Below are 16,356 nucleotides of genomic sequence, written 5' to 3' on the forward strand. Positions count from 1 at the left end.
ATGTGATATCAGTTACATTAAGATTTCTCATATTATATCTTTGATATGAATGAAGTTTGTTTTTACATGTAACTCTGTAACTTTGATAAGTGACATTGGTAAAATGACTATTTATAATAACAGTATCTGCACACTCAACAAAACCTAGATTTACTCTATTTTTTTTAGATAGATTCTATTCATATATCTCTATAAAATGTTGTGCACTCTCTGGAACTTGAATCTCTAAACTCTATCAAAATAATGTAGTTCACAGTTTTCAATCAACAGGCAAAACCCCTATCCCAAAGGAGCTCAAAGTCCAGTACAACAAGAAATACAAACAATAAACCAATACATAAACTACAATGTGGTAAGTGCCATGTAAGGCAGTTACAGGAGCACAGGTAGTGAAGGGAGGGAGACAAAGTAGGTTTCAAAAGATAGTAATTTGATTAGTTAAGGAAAGTATAAATTCACCAAGTTAGCTAGGGAGGAAAAGAGCCAGTACACACCTGCCCACACATACAGGAGAAAGCAAATAAAACTAATCACGTGCTGGCAAATGCAAGTAGGTCATTAGCAGATGACAAAACGCATAAAAGGAAGTAGCAGAAAAAACTACGACCAAAATCCATCAAAACACACAAAGCTTCCTAAGCCAAAACAGAGGTGAGCAACGTTTTTAAAGTAGTTAAGTTGCAGCCAGAGCTGTTGCCAGCAAAGTCACCATCTACCTCACCTGCTGACAGAAGAGTCCGCTTCCATCCCTGGTCCCACAAATGACTTGGACAGTTTCTGTCTCTGCTGGCTCCCCTTCCCCTATTCCCTGCTATTGGAAGGGACTCATCCTAATTCCCCAGTAAAATAAAAAGAAAGAAAATAGAGTCAAAAGAGCAAAGGAATTTACCTCCCATGAGCCCTTGTCTTCTAGGAGGAATGTGACTCCTGTCCATTCCTACAACTAAAACAAACCTTGTAACTTCCAGTTAGACTATAACCCAAGGTGTTCCATGACAAATCGCCAAAAATCAAACTGCTCTATTATAACTGCCTATCAAATGGAAAATATTTTAAGTTCCTATCTCACAGAAACATGCACCAAAAAAATTTCAGAAGTATTAAAATGCAAAATATAAAAATATGACAAAAGCACAAGAAAACCTGGGTAAATATTCTTCATAATCCTGTAACACAGAAGGCTCTTCTATAAAATGAGAAAACTAGACACCATAATAGGATAAACTGAAAGATTTAACAGCACAAAACTGTAGAATTCTACAGAGCAAAACGCACCAGAAATGACATTTACAAAGTCTACAAACTGGAGGGAAAATACAACATGTGAAGAAAAATTGTTAACATTCATAAAATACAAAGATGACATAAATCACAGTTTTAAAATCCAAAAGAAACAGGGCAAGTGTACAGACAATCAACTCACAATAAAATTAAGTAAACATATCTATTCAAAAAACTAATGTTGAAACAAATGAAAATCTAAATTGCAGTGAAATACAATTTACCCCACTAGACTGCTAAAGATGAAAAAGTAATCACATTCAGTGTTGGCAAGGATGTGGGTAAATGGGTACAAACTGTATTGAGGAACATGTAACAATATAAACTTTTTGGTGGGCAAACTGGCAAAACTGATAAAGTTCCAATCTTTAAAAAACAACAATTCAGCATCTAAACAATCATACTACAGCAAGATTCACATGAGATCTGTATATGACAACCTGCAACAGAGGGACTGTACCAGCAAGACCTACAAACGAGCTGAATATTCACCCACCAGTAATAGTTCTGTTTAAACAAACCACAAGGCCTGACCTGTGGTGGCGCAGTGGATAAAGCATCGACCTGGAAATGCTGAGGTCGCTGGTGCGAAACCCTGGGCTTGCCTGGTCAAGGCACATATGGGAGTTGATGCTTCCAGCTCCTCCCCCCTTCTCTCTCTCTGCCTCTCTCTCCTCTCTCTCCCTCTCTGTCTCTCTCTCTCCCTCTCTCTCTCCTCTCTAAAAAATGAATAAATAAAAAAAAAATTAAAAAATAAAAATAAAAAATAAAAATAAAAAATAAACAAACCACAAGGACTGCATAGCTCTGAAAAGAAAGTGAGGCGTGGGCCCTCTCTGAACCCACAGAGGACAACGTTACAAAGGTGGAATGAAAACAGTTGCAACAGCTTACTGTCTGAGCCTCTTCTTTTCTTTCCATCAAACGTGCATTTATTAAAGGGAATGTGGGACTGGTGGGGGGAGCTCTTCACTTTCTACTCTGAAGTGCTGCATTATTTTACCTCCTTACAATAAATATGTATAACTTTCATAATTTAAAAATTATTTGACAAAACCATACCATGGGGCTTTTTTTTTTCTTTTAGGTACTTTTTATTTTCAAAATAAGAAAAAAAGCCCACCATTAATATATAAACATTTCATTCTCTCAAAAACAAAACTCTACAACTACACAGCTGTTTGCTCCATTATTTGCATAGGAAATGGCCATAATATAAAAATAAGATGAAAAAAGAAGCAAGACAGCATGCTATTTATGTAGGTATGTTTCCACATAGAAACATTTTGAAGCCTCTTATAAAATATTTACACCACTTGTCATCTAGTTAGACCAGTGGTTCTCAAACTTTTTGAAGTTGGGGTGCATTTAAAATCCTATAAATAATTGTAGGTGCACTATATACAAATTTCTGAAAAATATATTATAATAATTAAGTCAAATATTAAAGAAAAAATATAAAGTCCAAATGTGCTTTTATGGTAATTAAATTAAATACAACAAAATTAAATTTATTCTGACATTAAAAAACATTTCTATGTTACATTTTTTGAGTTATGCTTTTTAGAATTCGTAAAATGAAGGGTTAAAAAATAAAAAATGACAAAAAGTTATCTTTTTTTATGTATAGATACATTCTTAGTAAAATTTAGTAAATTTGGCAGGTCCCAGCAAAAATGTGTTTTTTCATTCTTACGTTTATGAGAAACATGAGCCTGATGTGTCCTAGCAATTTCTTCAATGTTTGGGCATATATTTGAAAGGCAAACTCTCATTGCCTCATCAACATATTGAAGAATTCCTCTCTTTTTACTCTTAATTGTGTTAAGTGCAGAAAACCCTCACAATACATATCATCCTAACTTTACACCAAACAAAGGATAGAAGAAACTTGCCTCCTGTCTTTCCGGAGAACATGGGGGGTAGTGTAAACAATCCAGCACCACAGCTTAACAGCCTTTTGCAACCTAATCAGGCAAGTGAGGTGGGGGGTTGAGCAGACTGTCAATTTACAGCCAATTCCCCACACCTCTGTCCCCCAAAAATCTAAAGTCTAAAAACCCTGTTGGTATTTTGGTCTCCAACAGGCACATATTTCTCTGGAACACCATAGGGCGCACCTGAAACTCTTCTGGGGCGCACCAGTGCACCCTGGCATACACTTTGAGAACCACTGAATTACACCTTTTAAGAGCAGCTTTTCTAGAGATTGGTTTATAGTGTTAAAGCCTTAGTTTCTCATTGTTACTAAACTTCCTAAAGTCTTTCCAATGCCATCAATTTTCTGAAAACAGAAAGAAGATGTTTGAGGACCTGATTCAATGCAGGTCTTAAGTCAGTTTAAAATAGTCATGGGGATAAGCCCTGGCCGATTGGCTCAGTGGTAGAGCGTCAGCCTGGGGTGCAGGAGTCCCGAGTTTGATTCCTGGCCAGGGCACACAGGAGAAGCACCCATCTGCTTCTCCACCCCTCCCCCTCTCCTTCCTCTCTGTCTCTCTCTTCCCCTCCCAGAGCCGAGGCTCCATTGGAGCAAGGTTGGCCCGGGCGCTAAGGATGGCTCCATGGCCTCTGCCTCAGGTGCTAGAATGGCTCTGGTTATAACAGAGCATCGCCCCCTGGTGGGCATGCCGGGTGGATCCTGGTCGGGTGCATGCAGGAGTCTGTCTGGCTGCCTCCCCATTTCCAACTTCAGAAAAATACAAAAAATAAAAAATAAAGAAAAAAAATAGTCATGGGGATATAAAGTACAACATAGGGAATATATTCAGTAATATTGTAATAACTCTATGGTATCAGATGGGCATCAGACTTATAGGAGGATCACTTTGTAAGTTACATAATTGTGTAATTGCTATGTTATACATCTGAAACCAAAACTGTATGTCAACTGTGATTGAAAAAAAAAACAACAAATCAGGCCATAAGTGTAATGCTTCCTCCAATCTGACTTTTCAAATGAAGCCAGCTTGGAATTTCAGCACTGCTAAAACAGAATGGCCTTAGCACCATTTGGTTTGGTCAGTCTTCTTAACTCTAGCCATTCTAACAGGTGTGTTCTCTTTGTGGTTTTAATTTGCATTTCCCTAATTACTAATGATGGTGAGCATACTTTCATTTGTTTATATGCTATCTACATCCCATAGTGAATGAAGTGCTCATCTGAATATTTTACCCATATTTATTGAGTTATTTATTTTTCTTAAGTTCTTTATATATTCTAAATACAAGTAGTATTAATCAGGCATATTTTGACAAAGATTTTCTCTCAGGATGTAGTGTTTCTTTTCATTCTTTTAGGAACATCTTTTGAAGAACAGACTTTAATTTTAATAACATCTAATTTATCAATTTGTTTGTGCTTTGGATGCCGTGTCTAAGAAATAATTGCCTTATTAAGGTCTCAAAGATTTTCTGTTTTCTTCTAGAGCCTTACAGTTTTAAGTTGTACACTTAGGTCTCCAAGTCATTTTAAATTTTTGTACATAATGTAAGGTATGGATTCATTTTCTGTGTATTGATATTCAATGTTTGAGCACTATTGGTGGAAAAGACTATATTCCACACACACACACACACACTGTATTGCTTTTTTTTTACATTTTTTTATTTATTGATATTAGCAAGAGAGGAAGAGGGGAGAAAGAGAAACAGGAACATATCTGTTCCCGTATGTGCCCTGAGCAGGGTTTGAACCAGCATCCTTTGCACTTCAAAACAATGCTCTAAGGAACTGAGCCGTCAGCCAGGGCTCCAATGTATTGCTTTTATGGTTTTGTCAAAATAACATCCATATATAAGAGGGTTTATTTCTGGACTATCTACCTACTGTTTCATTCATCTATGTCACTTTTATGCCAATGCTGTTTTTACTGTAATTTTACAATTCTTAATTAGGTAGTGTTGCCACCCCCCAACACTGTTCTTTTTCATTGTTGTTGTGACTATTCTAAAATGCATTTCAACATAAATTTTATTTTAGGCAAAAAATGCATGCAAGGATTAGAGTAAAATTTCCTTTAACCTGCACATTAATATGGTACAAATCAACATTTTAACCAAGCTGAGTCTGCCAACTGATGTACAGCATATACAGTCAATTCCCATTATTGAAATAATGATATTTCAGCTGTCAGGTTGGCTCAGTGGTAGAGTGTCGGCCCAGCGTGTGGAAGTCCCAGGTTCGATTCTCAGTCAGGACACACACGAGAAGCGACCATCTGCTTCTCCACACTACCTAACCTCTTCTCCTGCAGCCATAGCTCAAATGGTTCGAGTAAGTTGGCCCCAGGTGCTGAGATGGCTCCATGGCCTCACCTCAGGTGCTAAAATAGCTCAGTTGCTGAGCAACAGAGTAGCTGCCTCAGAAAAGTAGAGCAACATCCAGTAGGGGGCTTGCTGGGTGGATCCTAGTCGAGGTGCACATAAGAGTCTATCTCTGCCTCTCCACCTCTCACTTAATAAAAAATAAAAAAAAGAATAGAAATAATGGTATTTTGATCACAGTTATGTTCTATAAGATCACCACAAATGGGAAATATTAACGAATATGGAACCATTGCTTCTCAAGGAAATACAGGTCAGGTTCATGCAAACCTCTGATCATAACATTTTTGAAAATCAATACATAACCTTGTTTCATGTGTATTTCTACCAAAGGACACCTTGCTTAATCTATGCTGCTGGTTCATTAACACTGAACTCACAGCACCCACCACTGTAACTCTTGACTGAAAGGAGCTTAACTAAAGACATGACATATTCTCTGTAAGACACAACACAACATGCTTGTGCTTAGAAGCACTGCCCAGCACTCTGAACAGCTAAATCACTGACAAAAAGCACAGAAATGCAAAAAATGTGGCACCAAGTAGACCAAGAAAAGGACAACATGCTTACAGCATGAGAGTAGAAATGAGAGAGCAGCGTCACCACATTCAACTTCATTCAGTTCAGATGGGGCACGTTTGGTGACTCAAAATTTTTTAACTACTCTGCATGTTGTCAGTGAATGACCACAAAAGCACTGCAAGTATTGATCTGGGGATGACCAGTAAACTTTAGAAAATGACCAATTCACAAATACAGAATCTGTGAATAATGAGGTTCAACTGTCTCTCCATTTATGTAGGTTCCTTTACTTTCTCTCAGCAGGATTTTGTGGTTTTCAGTTTTCTTTAACATATTTTGTTAGATTTATCCATAAGTACTGCATATTTTTGATACCATATATAAACACAACTAACCTTTATTATATGCGGCTTAAGTGTCTGTTTGTCGCCGATAGCTTATTGGTTGCTTGCGTAACTGTACTAGCCAATGGGGTGAAGTTGCCACGGCATTCAAATAGTCCCACCTTCTGGCATGCCACCTCACAAATTGAGGTTAAAGATTGGAGCAATTATTATGCTGTTAAGAAATCTTAACACCAGAAGGGGTCTTTGCAATGGTACAAGACTAGAGGTTCTCCAATTGAAAAATAATGTCATAATAGCTAATTCTTTGACTGGCTCCTCTAAAGGTGAAATACATGTCATTCCAAGAATTGATTTGGCTCCGTCTCAAACAGGGTTGCCGTTCAATTGAGATGTAGACAATTTCCTGTAAAACTTGCCTTTGCTATGACCATCAATAAGTCTCAGGGCCAAACGCTTAAGCGTGTTGGCATTTTTTTACCTGAGCCTGCATTTGGACACGGTCAACTTTATGTTTCAAGAGTTTGTGAAAGAATGGACGTAAAATTAAAAATAATTGATGGTCCTCTGCAAGGCAAGCTTAAAAATGATGGAAAGATCTACACAAGAAATGTTGTGTACAAAGAGATCTTTGACATGTGAATTAACATTTTATTGTTTAAATCACCTTTATTTATTGAGCTAGCGGTGGCTCTTAAGAAATGTACCACCAGCCTGACCTGTGGTGGCGCAGTGGGATAAAGCATCAACCTGGAACACTGAGGTTGCCGGTTCGAAACCCTGGGCTTGCCTGGTCAAGGCACATATGGGAGTTGATGCTTCCTGCTCCTCCCCTTTCTCTCTCTCTCTCTCTCTCCCCTCACTCAAAAAAAAAAAAAAAAGAAAGAAAGAAAGAAATGTACCACCAGTGGTTTCCTTCATTGCACTCTACTTTAAGCAATTAAGCAAGTAGAAGGGGGAAACCCCGTGGGGCAGTAAGCAAAGGGGCGTCCTCGCCGCCTGCCCTGGGTAATTCAGTTTGAATTAGCAGACACCTTTGCACAAATCATTTTAATTACAATTTATAATATCTAGAACAGCGGTCATTTCGTATGACCGCTGGGCTTTCTAGTTTTTGTATATTGATCTTGTATCCTTCAACCTCACTCCACTCATTCAATTAGTTTTTGTAGGATTGAAAAATCAGGTTGTCTATGAATAAAGACCATTTTTCTTCCTTCCGTTCTAATCTCAATACCATTTACTTCCTTTTCTTGCCCTAGCCAGGATATCCAGGACAATTCTAAATAGGACTGGAGTATTTAAATCATTTATATTTAATGTAATTATCAAAACTATTACGACTTAAATCTACTTTTTCTTGTGGCATATAAAGCAGTTTTATTTTATTTATATAAAGATGCATAAGAAGTTTTTCATCAAGATGAAAAGAATAACTAGCCAGGGCCACAACAGGGCTGTACTTAAAGAAATCAGAGATGTTTTCTAGCACTGTCCACCTCACTAACTACTCAAACATCCACACAGATCCTCTTACTCATAATTAAACTCAAGAACAATAACCTTTTCTCCAAAAATTAGACCCACAAAGCCCCATCAGTCAGGAACATCACTCTGGATAGTGCTGGATTCTCTTCCCATTCGCTCTCTAGTCCTAGAGATTACAGGCATATCTCAATCTACTGTGATATATGGACTAAAATGTCAATTTAACCAGCACCAGCATTCCTTATACACACTATATACACATAAATGACAAGTGGAAAAGAAAATACCTCTCACTATCACAGCTCTCTTTTCTGTAATTGACTACAAGGCCACTATTGATATTTATAAATTCTCTTTTCTATTCTATGTTCTTTTTGTCCTCAGCCAGGACCTCGTGGTTGAGGTATTTCACTGGTGAAATGTCTCCCACTAATCTTCTACTATCAGATGCAGAAGTACAACAGGGCACCCAGAGAACCCTTCAGTCCCCATGCACAGTCCTCCATGCCACCATTGCGGCAGCAACCCGATTTACCCTTGGTGATCAGGGTCAATCACGCTGGCCAAAAGGTAGCCTACTTCTTTGACTGTCGTTGCAATGGTATGAGGAGCTCAAGATGGCCAAGTGGCAGTCTCAGCTTCTAAGTCAATTGACATATGCTCTAACAGAAGCATTCCTTCCTTGAGAACTATAATCTTGAGCCATCAAAGTCCAAAGTTTCAGGGATAGAAAGCAACATTTTTGTGAATGGGTTCTTTTGTGCAATAGTGAAAGTTGTCCCTCCCATTCCCACCCTGGCATTGCTGGATCCATGGCTTCCACATGTGGGAAAAGAGCACTGTGGTTGCTACAAAGTATATACTGCATCCTAGACTGCACCCCAGCACTGCAGTGTCTCCCTGCTGGCCCTATAAGGGAGTCTTCAGTAGGCCATTTCAATATCCTGTGAGTTCAGCTGCTCCTAGATAGTAGAGTACATGATAAGACCAGAAAATCCCATAGGTATAATCACACTGCTGCATTTCTTTTGCTGTAATATCATCTCTTTGGTCAGAAGCAATGTTGTACGAAATACCAGGACTGGACTACAGTCAAAGGCAAATTCATACCCAGAATATACAAATTGCTGCTCCCTCTGTGATGGAAGAGAGCCATGTAATCAACTGGCCACTAGGTGGCTAACTCCTATGGGGAATGGAGCCATATCAGGAACTCTGTACAAGCTGGGCCCTCGACAGTGGTTTTAGCTAACTCAGTCTTGATGAGAGGAAGTCCATGTTGTTGTGTCCATCTATAACTTCTAGCTCAGTGTCCACAGCCATTTTGTATGTGACCCTGTTCAGCAAGGAAGGATACGGTTGATGGGAAAATGACATGACTGACATCTACAGAACAAGTCATCTGGTCCATCTATCTATTGAGACTCCTCTGCAGTGAGTACGTTTAGGGGGAGTATCTGCATAGAATACAAACATCCTTTTCTTCTGTACCCACTGCTAAAGATCCATCCACGTACCTTCTCACACAGACCTCCTGACTACTAAGCCTCCAAACTGACCAGCCAGCACATGAGCAGATCCACATTTCTGAACTTCTATCTTCATCTAGCTTATCCCTCATTATTTGTGAGGGAGTGGCTCCAGGACCCCAACGATATCAAAATCCATGGACGCTCCTTTCCTTATATAAGATGGCATAGTATTTTCATATAACCTACACACATCCTCTTATATGCTTTAAATGATCTCTGGACTATTTATAACACCTAATACAATGTTAATGCTATGTAAACAGTTGTACTGTCTGATTTAGGGAATAATGACAGGAAAATAAAGTCTGTACATGTTCAGCACAGATGCAACCATTGCAGGCCTAACACAATGTACAACAACAATGGAACATTTCTCTCAAGTATTTTGGATCTCCAGTTGGTCTAATCATAGAGGCCAAGTCTGCAGATATGGAAGACCAACTGTCCTGCTTGACATTGTGTTCACTGAAAGGCTCTCGCTCCTCCACTGTCTTTCAGGGCCTTCCTGTAGCACTGCAGCCATACACTCCCAGTTGCACTGGGCCTGAGCTTCTTCTTCCTCCATCAATTATCACAGGTAATTTGCTGTGAGGTACTGACTGAGAAAGAGATGGCATGTGGCAGGAACAAGTGCCCTGGTCTGAGCAATTTCACTCACTTGATGATAGAAAGCTGCGGCACATGGCTAGCTTCATTGTTTGATGGATCAGAACTCTCAGTCCATGAGGGGAAGCTCAGGTTGCATAGTCATTTGGTATCTCATGGTCAGGTGTTCAGTCTCTACCAGGGCCCAGCAGCAAGCCAGACACTTAGCAGAGTAAGTCCATAATCACCGTGCCTGGCCAACACTCTGACCATTGGTAAGTCTACCCTTAGGGAAGCACTCCACACCCCAGGTAGTTTCAGGGTGACAGACTATCCATACTACTATTATTACACAATGGCCCAAAAGAGCCCAAAGACTTGCAGGGACATCTCTAACTCTTGCTTGTTACAATCTGCCTCTCCATAGATGGAGAACCAGTCCTCGGTGCCTCGAAAGACCCCTTTTGGGGTGCATCCTCTCCAACTGGGAGAAATTTGCTCCTGAATCCCTCAATAAAAAGACTATTCCTTGCAACAGAGCCTGGCCCCAGTATAAACTGAGCAATAGAGAGGTCTGGCCAGCTAACGGCACCATTCATTTGAACCATCTTACAGCCAGACCTATTTTGCTGGTCCCAAGGAACTGTATGGAGGTCCCATAAATCCATACCTTTATAGCCCTCAGAGAAAACCCTAAAGCTATATACTACTTGTAAACAAAGAAAAATAACCTTGTTTTTAATTTTTTTGTCCCATCTGTAGTTTTCCCTTTTTTTTTTTTTTTTTTTTTTTTGAATCTTCACCTACCTTCTTTTGAACTGATTGATTTTTTAAAAAGATTTTATCTTTGATTTTAGAGAGGAGGTCGGGCATAAAAAAGTGTCAACTCATTGCTGCTTCACTTGAGTTGTTGACTCAGTGCTTATCACATGTGCCTTGACCAGCAAGCCTGGTTCAAACTGGCGACTTCAGCATTCCAGGTTGACGCTCTATCCACTGCGTCACCACAGGCCAGGCTGAACTGATAATTTTTTAGTATTAAATTTTATCTCCCTTATGGGCTTATAATTTATTTTTCCTTATTTTGTTTTATAGCTATTGCTCTAAATCATACAAAGCCTCCCTTCAATATTACACCACTACATGCATGGTAGAAGCACCTAACAACACCATACGCTTATGTCCCTTTCCCATGCCCCACTCTTCACACCACTCACATCAGTCAACTGATTTCTAAGTTACGTTATAAGCCTCCAACTAATCATTATCTTTGCTTTAAATAGTCAATTATCTTTTTAAAAGATTAAAAATTAAGATATCTTTTGTGTTTACCACATTATTTTATAATTTCTTGTACTCTTCATTCCTTTTCTAAGACCCAAATCCCCATCGGTTAGTATTTTTCTTCTGCCTAAAGAATTTCCTTTCAGACTGTGCAGTGCAACTCTGCTGAAATGAACTCCCTCAGATTCTGCTTCTCAAAAGCCACTGCCTTTGCAAATCATGTATCTGAAGAGAGTATATATAAAAACTTTACCATTTACATCATACGAAGTGAAATAAGTAAATCAGAAAAAAACAGAAACTGCATTATTCCATACGTAGGTGGGACATAAAAGTGAGACTAAGAGACATTGATAAGAGTGTGGTGGTTGGCCCTGGCCGGTTGGCTCAGCGGTAGAGCGTCGGCCTGGCGTGCGGGGGACCCGGGTTCGATTCCCAACCAGGGCACATAGGCGAAGCGCCCATTTGCTTCTCCACCCTCCACCCCCTCCTTCCTCTCTGTCTCTCTCTTCCCCTCCCGCAGCCAAGGCTCCATTGGAGCAAAGATGGCCCGGGCGCTGGGGATGGCTCCTTGGCCTCTGCCCCAGGCACTAGAGTGGCTCTGGTCGCAGCAGAGCAATGCCCCGGAGGGGCAGAGCATCGCCCCCTTGTGGGCAGAGCGGCGCCCCTGGTGGGCGTGCCGGGTGGATCCCGGTCGGGCGCATGCGGGAGTCTGTCTGTCTCTCCCTGTTTCCAGCTTCAGAAAAATATAAAAAAAATAAAATAAATTAAAAAAAGAGTGTGGTGGTTACGGGGGGGGGGGGCGGGAGAGGGAGAGGGAAAGAGGGAAGGGGAAGGGCACAAAGAAAACTAGATAGAAGGTGACAGAGGACAATCTGACTTTGGGTGATGGGTATGCAACATAACTGAACGACAAGATAACCTGGACATGTTATCTTTGAATATATGTATCCTGATTTATTGATGTTGCCCCATTAAAAAAATAAAATTATTTAAAAAAAAAAACCTTTACATCTCAAAAATAACAAAAAATACCAATCAAAAAATGTGCAATGAACTTAAATAGACATTTCTTCAAAGATAACATACAAATCGCCAATAAGCATATGAAAATAAACTCAACATCATTAATTCACAGAAATGCAAATCAAAACCACAATGAGATGCCACTTCATACAGAAAATAAGTATTGGTGAGAGTGTGGTGAGTCAGAGCCCTTGTCCATTATTAGTGGGAATGTGAAAAAGCGCAGCCACTAAGAAAAATAGTAATTAAACACAGAATTACCATAACATTCAGCAATTTAACTTCTGAGTATATAACCTGAATAACTGAGAGCAGAAACCTGGACAGATACTAGCATTCCCACATTCAGAGCAGCATTATTCACAATGGCCAAGGTGGAAGCAACCCAACTGTCCACCAATGGATGAATGCCTACACCAAATGTGGTATATACATAAAATCGACATTTACTCAGCATTAAAAACAAAATTCTGACACAAGCTATGGCATGGACAAATCTTGAAGACATTATGCTGAATAAAATAAGCCAATCACAAAACTGCAAGTAGTATACGAAAATCTTTTTTTTCTTTTTTTTTCCTCATGGTCTTTGGCTTTGGTATCAGAGAAATGCTGGTCTCAGAATAAGTTAGTATTCTCTCCTTTCTTATTTTATTTTTAAGAGTTTGAGAAGGATTGGTGTTAATTCTTCTTTAAATGTTTGGTAGAATTTGCCATTGAAGCCATCTGCTCCTGGACTTCTGTTTGGGAGTCTTCTTCTATTTGATCTATTCATATTTTCCATCTCTTCTTGAGTCAGTTTTGATAATATGTATTTGTAGGAATTTGCCCTTCATGTAGGTTATACATTTTTTTCCTATATTTATTCTTTAAGGTCAGTATCAATGTCTCCACTGCCATTTCTGATGTTAGTTATTTGCATTTTTGCTTATTTTTTCTTTTGCCAGCCTTAGCTAAAAGTTTGTCAATTTCATTGATCTTTTCAAAGAACCAACTTGTGGTTTCATTGACTCTCTATATCGTTTCCTATTCTCTGTCTTGTTATCACCATTTCCATATTTACTATTTCCTTCCTTTGTTATGTTAGATTTAATCAGCTCTTCTTTTCTAGTTTCCTTAAGTTGAAAAGTTATTTGTTTGAGATCTTTCTTCCTCCTTTATGTCAGTGACTTTCAACTGCTGTGCTGCAGAATTTTTAAAATATACAGTACCTGACCATTGAGTCAGGGGTACTGACCTCTTTTCTCTTAGATTGTCAAATTAAAAAATAACAACAATAAACACAACAATAGCTACCCTATGTGAATGCCCTGTCTCGAACCATAAATATATAGGTCATATAATAGAGTTGTATTTTATTAGTCATGTTGCATAATAAAGTTGTATCTGATTGGTTAATTCTGGTACTAGAAATCCTTATATACAGGTATATGCATCTGATTTTTTTTAAAAAGTCACTTTGGAGCAAAAAGGGTAATTATTATTATTTTTTTTGTACATCAAAATTGTCCCTATTTTATTGTCCAATTGGCAAAAAAAAAAAATCTATTTTTTGGTGTGCCACAGAATTTTAGTAGTTTATGTATACCAAAAGATGAACAAGGTTAGAAATCACGGCTTTATGTGTTTATTGCCATATATTTCCCACTGCTTTCGCAGCGTTCTGTGAGCTCTGGGAATTGTTACCTTATTGTTCTCCAGCAGTTCTTTCCCTGGCTTTGAGTACTCCCTGTCACCTCTACAGATAAAAATTCAGGCCTGACCTGTGGTGGCGCAGTGGATAAAGCATCGACCTGGAAATGCTGAGGTCACCGGTTCGAAACCCTGGGCTTGCCTGGTCAAGGCACATATGGGAGTTGATGCTTCTAGCTCCTCCCCACCTTCTCTCTCTGTCTCTCTCCCTCTCTGTCTCTCTTTCTCCCTTTCTCTCTCCTCTCTAAAATGAATAAATAAAATTTAAAAAAAATTAAAAAAAAAAAATTCAGCCGAAGACTAGAGGCGACTCTGCAGGTGTCCAGAATGCCTACATGCTTAACTGTTCTCTCTACTTTAACAAATACTCAATATACCTGTCCGTGACACTTCCTTCTCCCTAGTACTCTGCAATTCTAACCACCTTAGTCTCCTCAAACTGTATGTGTCCCTATCTCAACAAGACTGGCCTCGGCCTGACCTGTGGTGGCGCAGTGGGATAAAGCGTCGACCTGGAACACTGAGGTTGCCGGTTCGAAACCCTGGGCTTGCCTGGTCAAGGCACATATGGGAGTTGATGCTTCCTGCTCCTCCCCCTTCTCTCTCTCTCCCCTCTCTCTAAAAATCAATTAAAAAATCAATAAAAAAAAATAAAAAAAATAAAAATAAAAAAAAACAAGACTGGCCTCTGCTCTGGCCCCTCCCAGGCACTAGAGCCTGTAAACAACCTCTAGGCTCTCCTATAAACATGTGCACTCTCAGGGATCACAGTCACCAGACTATGACACCTGTCACCCAATGTCTAAAAACCACTGTTTACATATTTATATGTTCTCAAGCTGTTTACAAAGGAAGTGTATAAGCTACTGCTGCATAACAAATTACCCCTAACAAGCTTCCTGGGCTCGGCAGTCAGGGAGCAGTCCAGCTGGGAGGCTCTGGCTCAGGATCTATCATGAGGCTGCAGTCAATGTCAGTGGGCCAGGAGTACAGGGCTGGGAGCCTGGCAAGGGCTGAGATCCACTTCAGAGACGGCTCGGTCCCACACTGTAGGCTGGAGGCCGGTTCCTCCCTGCGCAGCCACTCCAGTGAGCCATTCATCATATGGCAGCCAAGGGCTCCCAGAACTGTTACTACCTTCTCAGTCCTCTAACTGCAGACTGCATCCTCTGGCTTCAGGAGACAGGAGCAGACTGTAGGTCTTACCCCACAACCAGACTTGGAGAAAAATAACTAAGGGTGAGTAGCAGCAGGTTTTAAGAGAAAACAATCACGCTCCTGGGGTCTTTGTCAAGAAAGAGAAGGAGGGCCTGACCAGGCAGTGGTGCAGTGGATAGAGCGTCAGACTGGGATGCGGAGGACCCAGGTTCAAAACCCCGAGGTCGCCAGCTTGAGCGCGGGCTCATCTGGTCTGAGCAAGGCTTGAGCCCAAGGTCGCCGGCTTGAGCAAGGGGTCACTTGGTCTGCTGTAGCTCCTCCTCCCCACCCCTCCATGCTCAGTCAAGGCACATATGAGAAACCAATCCATGAACAACTAAAGTGCCACAACGAAGAATTGATGCTTCTCATCTCTCTCCCCTTCCTATCTGTCCCTCTCTCTTTCTCTCTGTCTCCGTCAGAAAAAGAAGAAAGGAAAGGAAAGGCAAAGGCAAAGGCAAAGGCAAAGGCAAAGGCAAAGGCAAAGGCAAAGGCAAAGGCAAAGGCAAAGGCAAAGGCAAAGGCAAAGGCAAAGGCAAAGGCAAAGGCAAAGGCAAAGGCAAAGGCAAAGGCAAAGGCAAAGGCAAAGGCAAAGGCAAAGGCAAAGGCAAAGGCAAAGGAGGGCCCACATGGCTGACCTGGTCTTGGAGAAGGCCTCAAGTGCTTCATTCCCCCAGACCAGCCTACATGTCTGCCTTTCTCATCAGTCTCCAGAGCCAGCCAGCAATGGCAACAGTGACACACATACTCACTTATACTCATTGCAGCAGCAATATCCCAGGACGGACACAAAGGACTTAGCCGCTGTCACCTCAATTACTCCTAACAAGAAACCTGCGAGGAGGTTTCACTATCCCTCACACTCTAGACCCGTTTCCTGGGGCTTGTAAGGGACGGACACTCTCCTGTCTGCACTGTGGAGCTTTACTCTCCTCGAGCTGCACCTGCACCCTCTGCAGCCAGGCACTGAGACCCTGCCCTCCCATTCCAGAGGAGGCCCGCAGGCTCCCTCTTCAGTCTGTGTTCTCATCACCTACTACCAAGCCTCTTCAAAGAAACCACTCAGACCTCTTTTATTT

The 16,356-nt window shown here is 40.5% G+C and overlaps 1 protein-coding gene across 8 annotated transcripts in view; it reads right to left on the minus strand.

Moving 5' to 3' along the window:
- Positions 1 to 16,356, minus strand: part of STAU2 (staufen double-stranded RNA binding protein 2) — a 312,186-nt gene that overhangs the window by 284,127 nt on the left and 11,703 nt on the right. For 2 of the 8 annotated variants that reach the window (XM_066266325.1, XM_066266333.1), the window contains exon 3: positions 722 to 830. The exons of the other annotated variants lie outside the window; for them this stretch is intronic. The gene's annotated coding sequence lies outside the window, so the exon portion shown is untranslated. The remainder of the gene's footprint in view (positions 1 to 721; positions 831 to 16,356) is intronic. 8 annotated transcript variants of the gene reach the window in all.

The sequence above is a fragment of the Saccopteryx bilineata genome, chromosome 3 (assembly GCF_036850765.1).
Source record: "Saccopteryx bilineata isolate mSacBil1 chromosome 3, mSacBil1_pri_phased_curated, whole genome shotgun sequence".
In the NCBI taxonomy this organism is placed as follows: Eukaryota; Metazoa; Chordata; class Mammalia; order Chiroptera; family Emballonuridae; genus Saccopteryx; species Saccopteryx bilineata.